We start from the raw sequence: 12,513 nt of genomic DNA, 5'->3' as shown, positions 1-12,513 counted from the left end.
ATGATTAATAACAAACCTTTCTACATTTGCCTGTTTATAAATTTTGAAATTATAAAGAAACTAAGGTTTCAACTCCCTCAGGCAAAGTCGGCCTTAGAGGGATTTGGCTATTATTTTAGGTATTTTTTTTATTATATAGCTCTTCATTTATTTCGGTTTTAGACAGCCTTGGCTTTCAAATATTCGGCTTTGAGCGTTCATGGTGAAGGTAAATCCAGAAAAGCGCTTCGGACGCATTAAATTTATAGCGTGTTGTTTTCATTTTGAAATAATCTCGCAAAATCCAACAGGTTAACACCACTTTTACATTGATTAATTAATATATTTAAATAAATTCGTTGTTGGAAGGGACTGATTAAATAATCACAAATAATAACGGCACCGTCTATTATTATCAAGGAGCGTTACTTATGCTACGCTGTAAAAGAAGTCTATGTAAAGCTGAAATATAGTACACGTATAATTTTATTGCAATGCTTTAACATTTCAAATAAATCCAGGGGGTATGTTTGTTTTTATACACTTATTAAACAGTTCCATCTGCTTTGACAACTTCTGACATTTCTGTATCATTTTATCGTGAATATGTCACATAATGAAATATTTGCCACTGTACATTTAACAAGCAAATACCAATAGATCATTTATTTTGTATATTTCTAGAACTTGATGATACCATAGTCCAATGTACAAATTCTTTCTGCACAACAAGATATTTACCCTTCAGTTCATGAAATTTCCGTATGAAATCGTTCAAGTAATAAAAAGATGATGATCACTATTGATGAGGAGATTTCTTACGATCCATTTACTGAACATTTTGACAAAATAATCATGTAATTATAGATTTTAGTGACTGAGACCAGGACCGGAATACTAGACAACCCAGATCATTTCCTATGGGAGCTCACGGAAGATGATATACCGGGCGCATCACTGCTAGGAAAATTGCCACATTTGTTGAAGGTTCCAGAGTTGCAGTTTTGGTTACGCTGTCGCGGTATATCAGTTGCGGGACTCAATAATTCACAACTGGTTTCAACAGTGCAAAAAATACTGCCAGTCCAAACTAAGTCAACCCCCTTGCATGAGAAAAGAAACATATGAGGTCCACATTCAGATAAGCCACAAGGAAATATGACCCGCAAAATTAAAACAAAGTAAAGATTACATTTGCTGTTTGCGCGTGCAGGGTAAGTGTAATACTAAATCTATATGTGCACCGATGAATCGCCAATAGAATACAAACAAACATATATATGTGCCTATATGTCCAACCTTGATACAGACTTCCTGTTCTTCTTTTAAAAATCTTGATTCACCCAGTTAGTAGTCACTTATCGATAACATATAAGAGACCCGAACTGATTAGTAAGACATTAAATCCCAGATGTTTCTTTTTGTCATCTTTGTTTTGCTTTTTTTTTATCTGACTTTTATTCGTTGTGATATTGATGATTTTTTTTTAATAAAAAGAGTCAATACTAAGAACTCATTTTAGAAAGAAACTACATGATCATTTTCTTTTTTTGGTTTAAAAACCAGTTTATGAGTATCAAACATACTAATGGGTTTTTATTGTTTGGTTGGTTTTTTTTATGAATAAGAAAATACATGACTATTTGGTCTAAAGACCAGAATAATATATATGTATAACGTTTGACGACTTTCTTTTTGGTCGAAAGACCAGAATATTTCTTCAATTCATTTGTGGATTAAAGTTTTGCTATTTATTAAGATTTTGTAAATGGTTTTTAAATTTTTTTAATGCCACTTATCCAGTTTTGGTCTTACAACCACATTAAAAATGCTATGCTATGTGTGTATGTTTAAAATGGTCCAGTTTAATGAAGGAGACATATCATACTAAATTTACAAGTTATTGTAAAAGTTGTACAAGTTCTATAGCCAATATGAAAAATATAACACTGAAGTTAGTAATAAAGTATTAAAAAAGCATTTAATGTATTAAATTGATCTTAAATTGGTCTAAAAACCATAGTTTCGTAGCAGTAAATGAAAATACGTTATAAAAGCATTGTTTTACCGTTCGAAGTATAGTGTAATGAAGTGGTAAACAAAGGTAAAAAAAGGAAAGAATGGATTTTCCCTTTTAAAAATGGAACTAGTTACATGTAGTACTAGTATGTACATAATGAAATACCTATTTTGTCCTGTATCACTAATTTTACTCTAGTCCAAATAATTATGACGTTTTGTACGGCTTTTTGATAATTTTTTTGGGACGCGCTTCCTTCAACGTCATAACGCAGAAGCCATTTTTTCAGTCTGGATTCTCAACAATTTCAGCTTATATCTTAGTTATCCATGCATACCTATGTTACTTCTCATTATAAATGTATAAAATAAACACTTACCTTCAGATTTGCATATATATTCCAGGTTTATATTCCTTTGTAAGACATAAAGTGATTTTGTCAGGAGTGCGGACGCGCTTATTGACATCTTGCATCATGGCCGATGAAACAATCCCGGCATGCAACAGCCAAGGAAGTAAAAATGTGGGGACCATCTCAGGGTCAAATATTTTAGCTTGGAGATGTTAAATTATTCAAAATGTTGATTTTGATGTAGTTAGATTAAAAATAGCGTAACAATATTGATTGAACTAATATAAACTGATATCATTTTCAATTCACTTGAAAATTGTTACCTTTTAACTTTTTTGTAGATAGATTTAGAGGGGTTAAAAATACCTCAACTAAAAGTAAAACATGTTTTTTGTTTTAATCATATCCAGAAATCAACGCCACTTTGCTTATTTGAATATTATACTAAAGAAATCGGATACGGGTCACGGAAATTATATTGAAATGATAGGGAATTTTGAAAGAAATGTCTGTTTTAACTTTAATTTAAGTGATAGACAGGTTGCGGGGACAGAAAATAAATATACACAACAATATACACCATTTAAACGAAACATAATGACTGTCGTTGCAAAAATCAAGGTTCCTAAGCTATTTTAAAAATCGAAGCGAGAGGCTTTTAACATTGCAGTATAAAATGCAGGCTAAAATGGCTGAAACGTCAAATTTGCAAACTTCGTGTTGAAAATTGGCTAACAAGGTCATTACAAAAACAGGTTGCGGGGATGAAACTTGAAACTTGAATGTCCAAAGAATAATTAAGTCCAAACCTTGTATGTGTAGTCGTTGAACTCTAGGTTCCCACGTAAAGTAAAAATGCCCCTATTTCAAGAAGAATAAACTCACGAAAACACGAAAAATTCACTAAATTCGCGTTCATTGTTTTGATTTTGACCGCCTGACAACTTTACGGAAATATCAGAGTGATTATAAACACAATCTAATGAAAATTAAATCTCTGCACTTGCTCCTCGTTGTTTATAGATCGCGCGTGGGAGATCTAACAACAGCCGCTTGAGGGTCATGTCTAGGGTCAAATTTGGTGAACTTTGACCGACCAATCAGCGTGCAGAGAATCAATTTCGATTACCCAATCAGCGACGGGCTTGTATACCATTATCGGATCGTTAAAAACATGGATGCGCCCAGTTCGGACAAAGTTTTGACAAAAGTTTTGCCAAAATTTGGTATAAATGATATAAAGAAGGAGCAAAAGGAAATTTAATAGTGTTTAGTTAACAAGAAGAACTGCGTGGCTGTACTCCCGACTGGTTTTGGCAAGTCACTGCCGTTTCAACTGTACCTTCCAGTTGTCCGGGAGGTTATTGACTGGAAAGTGTTAGTCTGTTGTCCCTTAGTAGCTCTGATGCAGGACCAGGTGGAAGAACTCTCGCACATTGGACATATTACTGCTGCATACAAAGGTTAGTATAACTTTAAGCATGCAGTGGTAGTAAGGCTTCAATAAATGGAATAGTCTATACTATACATGTAGTATTTAATGCCATTAAACACCTAATTTATATTATAATTATTATGTTGGCAGTGTTGTATAATAAAGATGTTTATAACACCTGAGAAATCAGTTAGGGGTGACATGTTATCCCCCTGTACAGTGGCGGATCCAGAACTTTTTGTAAGGGGGGCCCACTGACTGACCTAAGAGGGGGCCGCTCCAGTCATGCTTCAGTGATTCCCTATATAATCAACTAAATTTTTCCCACAAAAGGGGGGGCCCAGGGCCCCCTGGATCCGCCTATGCTGTTGGATATTCTTATATAATAATGCAATGCCTCTATTGTAAGACGTTATTCCCACTTCTTATGGTGCCTAGATGCAGGGCCCCTTTTCCATAGTCCTGGATCTGCATATGACCAGGCAAAGATGTACATGTATGCCGTGTCAAATAAAATAAAATTTATTTGCAGGAACATACATATAAACGTCAGTACAATGTATATCAACACATACACATGACTAACAGTAACAAAGCAGTACATTGTAATATGAAACTTAGATATACATGAGCAAAGTTAAAAACAACTGCTGAAGCAGTAGATCGTAGCCATGGTAGCACATAAATTTGTCTCATTTCACCGAGAACAGATTGTATCGGTCATATTGCCAGTATTTTACAGTCGTTTTGGCCATAATGCTAGTTTTTCATACTTTGTATAAAGATATATACTACATGTTGTATTAATGAAGCACCAGAGTCCATCGGAACTGTAGTTAATTACATGTACTAATAATTTATCTCAAAACAAATATACATGCATATAAGAATAAGAAGATATCGTACATGTACAAGACTTGAAGTATAATTGCCAACTCAACTCTCAACTAGACAACAAATGACAAAGTTTACAACTATAGGTCACCATCTGATCTTTAACAATGAGCGAAATCATACAGCATAGTCAGCTTTACATGGCCCAGAAACCTGCGGGAAACTTAATTTTTAAATTAGATTGTTATTTGTGTTAAACAATGAAAAAAAAAAAATGAAAAAGTGCAGTCTAAATGACCTTGTTGGATGGCCAAAACAGGTAAATTGGATGAAACATCTCAAAATCGAGAAAATATGCCATGCATTCATTGAAATCTCAGCTATATTTATTTCTGTATTGGACTTTACAACAATAAGAATTTCATTGGATTTCAATCTTTAACATGTTTAATCAAACGCAGTGAAATGGAGAAAGGGTATTCGTACAGTGTACATTTAAATTATAGAAGTTATCATTGAAAGATGTCTTTTTGGAGACTGCCCACCTACATTTTTTTTTGCATTTTAGGATCATCTCCCCCAGAGTGACGATCGAATCAAAGAGGGGTTGATAGATGTCATTTTTGCATCTTCAGAAACATTGGTTGATCTCTATTGGAGAACTTGTCTAAAGAAGTTGAACATTAAGTTGATTGTAATTGATGAGTTTCACACAATAGCAATTTGGTAAGTGGATATGTAACAATTAATTTGATCCCCCCTGTAAAATGATCCGGGGGATAAAATGTCTTGGAATATTTTATCCTCTAAGATAGAAAATTGCAACAAATTATATCCCCAACACTAAAAAAATATCCACAATGATGGATATTATTTTAGTGTTGTGGGATATAAAATGTTGCAATTTTAATAAAATATCTCCCGGATCATTTTACGAAAAAATTAAAAACAGTCCTTAGTAGGAAATTTTGGGAATATCTGGTTAAGAATAACCCAGTTAATGCTTGGAAAATTCTGTCCTCGAAATAAAACAATATTCACTATAAATTATATTATTTTTTGAATAATTGTTCATCAATAACACAAATACAAAAGAAATATATATTACATTCACAAATTTATGTTACAAACAACATATTTTCAATGCACTTTTCTATTTCATCTGTTAATGTGCAAAATATTCAAAAATACTAGATTGACGTTTCTTATCTCTACACTTTCTTTTCGGACGCTTATTTTGGGTTTCATCTTCTTGATCATTTTGCTCTTGAATATACTGTTCAATGATTTCAATTTCATCCTCTGTATCAATTTCTTTAAAAGTGGACTGTGTTAGGAACAAGGATCCATCGAGAACATCACAGTTATTATTGTTCATATCCGAATTCTGATCTTGGTTTTCCTTATTGTTTGATTCATAACTTTTATCTAAATCATGATGATCAACAACAGGTTGTGTTTTATTGGGTTCAAAATGTATTTCAGCTGATACTGTCTGAGTATTGTCATTGGGAGAATAATATTTCTTAATGTTCATCTGTTTGAATGTGCCTATAACATCATCACTTGATACACATTTAATCCTGTATGTGCCCTTTTTTACAACTTTATCAATTTTGTATGGCCCCAATCAATTTTGTTTTTCCATTTCTTTCTTTCTCTTCTTATTTTTCACCAGTACATTATCATTTTCTTTAAACTCATTTCCATGAATATTATGTCTATTGTCAAAATGCAACTTCTGTCTTTTTTGTGCTTGATCGATATTTTCCATGACTTTCTCCGAAATCAACTTCTGAATTTCATGTAATTTTATAGCACAATCTTCAATTTGACCTTGGTTTAATTCTTCATATGACTGAAAAGTGTTACCAGTATTACCTATAGATTGTTCATTTGGTAATATCGGATTTCGCCAATACATTAAATAGAAAGGTGAGAAATTAGTAGATGAATGTTTAGAAGTGTTGTAAGAAAACAAACATTTTGGCAGAAAACGTTCCCAAAGATTAGTTTCCTCTTTTACGGTTTTGTTCAATATGTTTTTAAGAGTCTGATTATACCTTTCACATTTGCCATTTGCCTGTGGATTATAAGGGGTTATTTTAATATGTTTGTATCCATACATGTCATATATCACACCAGATAACTTGGAATTAAATTCACCACCATTATCGCTAATCATTTCCAGTGGTACTCCATGGCGACAAAATAAAGTATACAAGTTTTCAGCTATTTCACTTGCGTTTTTTGGTATAGAGAGGAAATGCTTCTGTATAATTTGAAAAAAAACTCTATGACGGTTAATACATATTTGTTTCCTTCATCAGAAAGAGGTTTTCCAGTTTTGTCATTATATGGGCCGATTAAGTCAATGGCAATTTTTTCCCATGTTGAGGGAGGAACGGGTATTGGTGTCGTTTCTGGTTTTGTTGTTTTCTGTTTTTTATTACTTGTTTGACACTGTTCAAAAGTTTTTATGAAGCTTTTCGCATCTTTTATTATACCTTTCCAGTAATAACGTTCTTGTATTTTCACCACAGTTTTGTCGACTCCAAGGTGGGACCCACTATTTATGTGACATTCTGATATAATTCGAAATTGTTCGTCTGATGGGATTACCAATCTCAAATTTTGATCATCTGCTGCTACACATTTGCCTGAAAATAATATGAAAGATTATTTTAACTTTTGTATAAATATAAATTAATATAATTTTTTTAATAAAAATCAACATAGGATAAGTATTAAAAGAGAGACAACTGTAATATAATAACTGGAAACAAAATCAAACGCACCTTTTTGTTCTGAACATACATGTTATCTCCGAAGAAAATTGTCCTTTAATTAGTGAATACTAATACAAGTGGGTCTTCAATAAAGCGAGAAATCCCGCACCCAGATGCTGGCTTGAGAAGGCCCTAAAACACTTATACAAAAAAGAGATGTGGTGTGATTGGTATGACACAACTCATCACAAGAGACCAAATGACACAGAAATAAACAACTATAGGTCACCGTACGGCCTTCAACAATGAGCAAAGCCCATACCGCATAGTCAGCTATCAAAGGCCCTGAAATGACAATGCAAAACAATTCAAACCAGAAAACAAACGGCTTAATTTATGCACAAAAAATGAACGAAAAAAAACAAATATGTAACACATAAACAAATGACAACTACTGAATTACAGGCTCCTGACTTGGGACAGGCACTATACAGAATGAGGCAGGGTTAAACATGTTAGCGGGATCCCAACCCTCCCCTAACCTGTGACTGTCTGTCAATCGTCAACATGTCAGACAGTAACTCAAAAACTATTCAACGAATTTGCATGAAACTTTGATGAATTGTTTCTATATATTGATGTGTACTCCCTTCCCATTTTTATGAATTTTAGATTTTCAAAAATATAGAAGTAAAAAATTAAGACCACTGGTACAGAACTGTACAGCTTTCAAGAACGAGATAACCTAATACTAAAAAGTAAGCTCTTTTAAGACCACTACTTGCAAAATGTTGAACCATTACAATGTAATTATAAGAATGTATGAAAAATAAAACCCTAAACAAATGTGCTAGACAGCAACCAACAACAACCAATGAATGATAGGCTGTTACATAACAATATGGACATGCACATACATGTATTTATTTTTTGTTTTGCCATAAGAATTAACAAACTAGGCAAGAGGTGCTGATATTTACCTTCAATAAAAGTTTTTACATACATGTTATCTTCGAAGAAAATTGTCCTTTAATTAGTGAATACTATTTATGATAAGATTTATTCCAGTTAAGATAAAATATCACTGACATTTTATCTCTGTATACTACATGTATTATAACCTGTGGATATTATTTATGGGATAGTTCTATTTTATCTACATCTTCTGATCCATGATCGATATTTGATTATTTTTTGGTTTAAAATCTCTTTTATTTAATTCAAAACATATTTCAAAACAAACACTGTTAATTATTGATGATTATACAAATATAAATATAAAACTTACCTTCATTACTTCTGTGGTACAGCTTATTTTCTTTAATTATGAAGCTTTAGGCACGTTTTCGTAATGCTCGTTTCTCATTTTAAGAGCTGTTTTCGGAGTATTCTTTATTCAGCAGACATTTGTACAAAACGTTATACTCCTCTCCATCCATCTTGACATAAATGATTATCTATTATCATTTTACTTGTTCCTTTAAAGCAATGTGCCATTTGTTAAAACACTTCATTGATCAAGATGCAGTAGGATAGTATTTACATGATATTGTATCCCATCGGATATAATTTTACTGAAATATTATCCCAAATGGATATAATTTTGTAGAAATATTATCCCTAGGAATAATAAATTTCTTGGTAATATTATCCCATGGGAAATTATTTTACTACTCACTTTTATCCTTAGGATATTATATCTACATTGATTTTATCCTTCGTAGCGGATAAAATGTTTTAGAGTGAGACAACTTTTAAAGATAAAAAATATCCATTATTGACTTATATTTCATCTGTAGGGATAGTTTTTACTTAATATATTGTCCCTTGGGAACTTATATTCTAAGGATAATATTTAAGTTTACAGATACAATGTTTATTCCCCATGTTCATTTCTATTCGTACAGGACGTATTATGGTATACCGTTGTCTATATAAAAAAGAATAGTGGTAGGATTGCCAATGAGACAACTCTCCACAAGAGACCAAATGACACAGAAATAAACAACTATAGGTCACCGTACAAAAAGAATAAAAAGTGGAAACGATGAAATCGTCAAAAAGATTACAACCCGACAAAAATTTACAAAACAACCCAAGGCCACCAGTGGGTCTTCAATAAAGCGAGAAATCCCGCACCCAGATGCTGGCTTGAGAAGGCCCTGAAACACTTATACAAAAAAGAGATGTGGTGTGATTGGTATGACACAACTCATCACAAGAGACCAAATGACACAGAAATAAACAACTATAGGTCACCGTACGGCCTTCAACAATGAGCAAAGCCCATACCGCATAGTCAGCTATCAAAGGCCCTGAAATGACAATGCAAAACAATTCAAACCAGAAAACAAACGGCTTAATTTATGCACAAAAAATGAACGAAAAAAACAAATATGTAACACATAAACAAATGACAACTACTGAATTACAGGCTCCTGACTTGGGACAGGCACTATACAGAATGAGGCAGGGTTAAACATGTTAGCGGGATCCCAACCCTCCCCTAACCTGTGACTGTCTGTCAATCGTCAACATGTCAGACAGTAACTCAAAAACTATTCAACGAATTTGCATGAAACTTTGATGAATTGTTTCTATATATTGATGTGTACTCCCTTCCCATTTTTATGAATTTTAGATTTTCAAAAATATAGAAGTAAAAAATTAAGACCACTGGTACAGAACTGTACAGCTTTCAAGAACGAGATAACCTAATACTAAAAAGTAAGCTCTTTTAAGACCACTACTTGCAAAATGTTGAACCATTACAATGTAATTATAAGAATGTATGAAAAATAAAACCCTAAACAAATGTGCTAGACAGCAACCAACAACAACCAATGAATGATAGGCTGTTACATAACAATATGGACATGCACATACATGTATTTATTTTTTGTTTTGCCATAAGAATTAACAAACTAGGCAAGAGGTGCTGATATTTACCTTCAATAAAAGTTTTTATAGATGTACTTATTTCTATTTTTCTTTCAGGGGCTAAGATAAAGGAGACAGAAAAGAGGCTTTCGGAAAATGGTTTTCAAATGTAGTTGAACTAAGATCCCTCTTTCCCGATGCTACAGTATTGGCTTTGAGTGCAACTTGCACTGTAACCTTTAGGAAAAAAGTCATGAAAATATTGCAGCTAGCGGAGGACACAACAGAAATTAATTTATCACCAAACAAGTCTAATATTAAACTAGTATCTTCCAAAATTAAAAATGAAATTGAAATGGGAATGACACGTTTAGTAGATGCATTAGAGGAAAAAAGACAGGACTTCCCACGTACACTTTTGTATTGTTCATCGATAAATGACACTTCTAAACTTTATAAATACATTGTAACAGAATTGCCACATTGTGCCAAGTATATTGAGATGTTCCATTCTGAAACTCCAGATGTTAACAAAAACATTATTATTAATGCACTGAAGGAGGAAAGTAGTGTTTTGAGACTTATTTTGTCAACCAGTGCCCTGGGAAAGGGTTTAGATGTAAAAAAAAGTGTAGTGGAGTGGTATTATTTGGACCTCCGAATAATCTGGTAGATTTGCTGCAAGAAATAGGGCGAGTGGGGAGGGATGGAAATCCATCAGTTGCCATTATCCTATACAATGGATACCACTTGCAGAAGTTGAAACCGGAAGTTAAGGCAATTCTTAAAGCTAAAGATTGTAGGAGAAAGGATCTGATGTTTAATTTCCTCAGAAATTCAGACTTGGATGATTTGATGAAGAAAGAAAGCAGGAAACATTCATGCTGTGACTTGTGTGCTAAGTCTTGTAATTGTGAATCCTGTGATATGTTACCTCTTGAGAAGTTATTTCTGTCAGAACAATGCAAGTTGTTGAGGAGCTCGAGGAGCAAGAAGATTCTGCTGTATCAGATAGCGATACTGAAGACTACAATTTGTCGGCCTATGAATACTTCGAAGATCTTGATATGGCTTTATTAGAAATACAAGATGATTAAAACAGTTGATATTTATTTATTTAATTTTTCAGTATCTGGTTTCTTTAAACTTTAGACTCTTCACATTTTTTTGACTTTTAACCCCCTTACAATTGCTGTATTGCCACTCTAGATCTGGGTTCATGTCATGCCTGCAGCTGTCAATGTGACTAAACAGAGATGTAGCGTATAAAATGAGACAGTAACTGAATGACACACATCAAAAGATATTTACTAGTTTTCATCTTAAAAATAAAGAGATGCGGTATGATTGCCAATCAGACAACTACCCTCCAGACTTTCCAATAACTTGATATAAGCAATTGTAGTACAACGAGAAAAACCCATGCCTTTAGTCGGCTACAAAAGGCCCAGACCAGAAAAATATGAAAAAATTCAAAAGAGAAAACCATGTCTGTCATGTCTGTCATGTCTGTCAGATATGGTTGCAGATTCCCCTAATCTTGACCTCATTTCATGATACAAGCATATATTCGGGGTCGAGTCTGCATCTCGATTACTATAAACATGATAAACAAACAGAAAAATATATTTGGTGTGGAATTATTGTAAGATGTACATGTTATATATAAAAGAAGATGTGGTATGATAGCCTATGAGCATGATGAGACAACTCTCCACAAGAGTCCAAATGACACAGAAATTAACAACTACATGTAGAGGTCACCGTACGGCCTTCAACAATGAGCAAAGCCGATACCGCATAGTCAGCTATAAAAGGCCCTGAAATGACATGTAAAACAATTCAAACAAGAAAACTAACGGCCTAATTTATGTACAAAAAATGAACGAAAAACAAATATGTAACACATAAACAAACGACAACCACTGAATTACAGGCTCCTGACTTAGGACAGGCACATACATACAGAATGTGGCGGTGTTAAACATGTTAGCAGGATCCTAACCTGGGACAGTGGTGTAACAGTACAACACAGGAACGAACTATATTATAAAAATCAGTCTGGTTGGTTTCTGACCTTGACTTTTCATGGTTTATTGATCAACAAGTCAACTATCTTTGGTGTATAGAATTATTGCTATTGATGCATGTCCTTTTGTGCTAAGTTTTAGCATGGTTTATATGACATGTATGACTTTGACCTTTTTGTTCATTGTTCTTGATGATGTTATATTTGTTCTATATAGCAAACTCATTGTATTTAACTTGGTGTAGCCAACAGTAT

The sequence above is a fragment of the Mytilus californianus genome, unplaced genomic scaffold (assembly GCF_021869535.1).
Source record: "Mytilus californianus isolate M0D057914Y unplaced genomic scaffold, xbMytCali1.0.p SCAF_24, whole genome shotgun sequence".
NCBI lineage: Eukaryota > Metazoa > Mollusca > Bivalvia > Mytilida > Mytilidae > Mytilus > Mytilus californianus.
Note: the sequence above shows the minus strand (reverse complement) of the source record.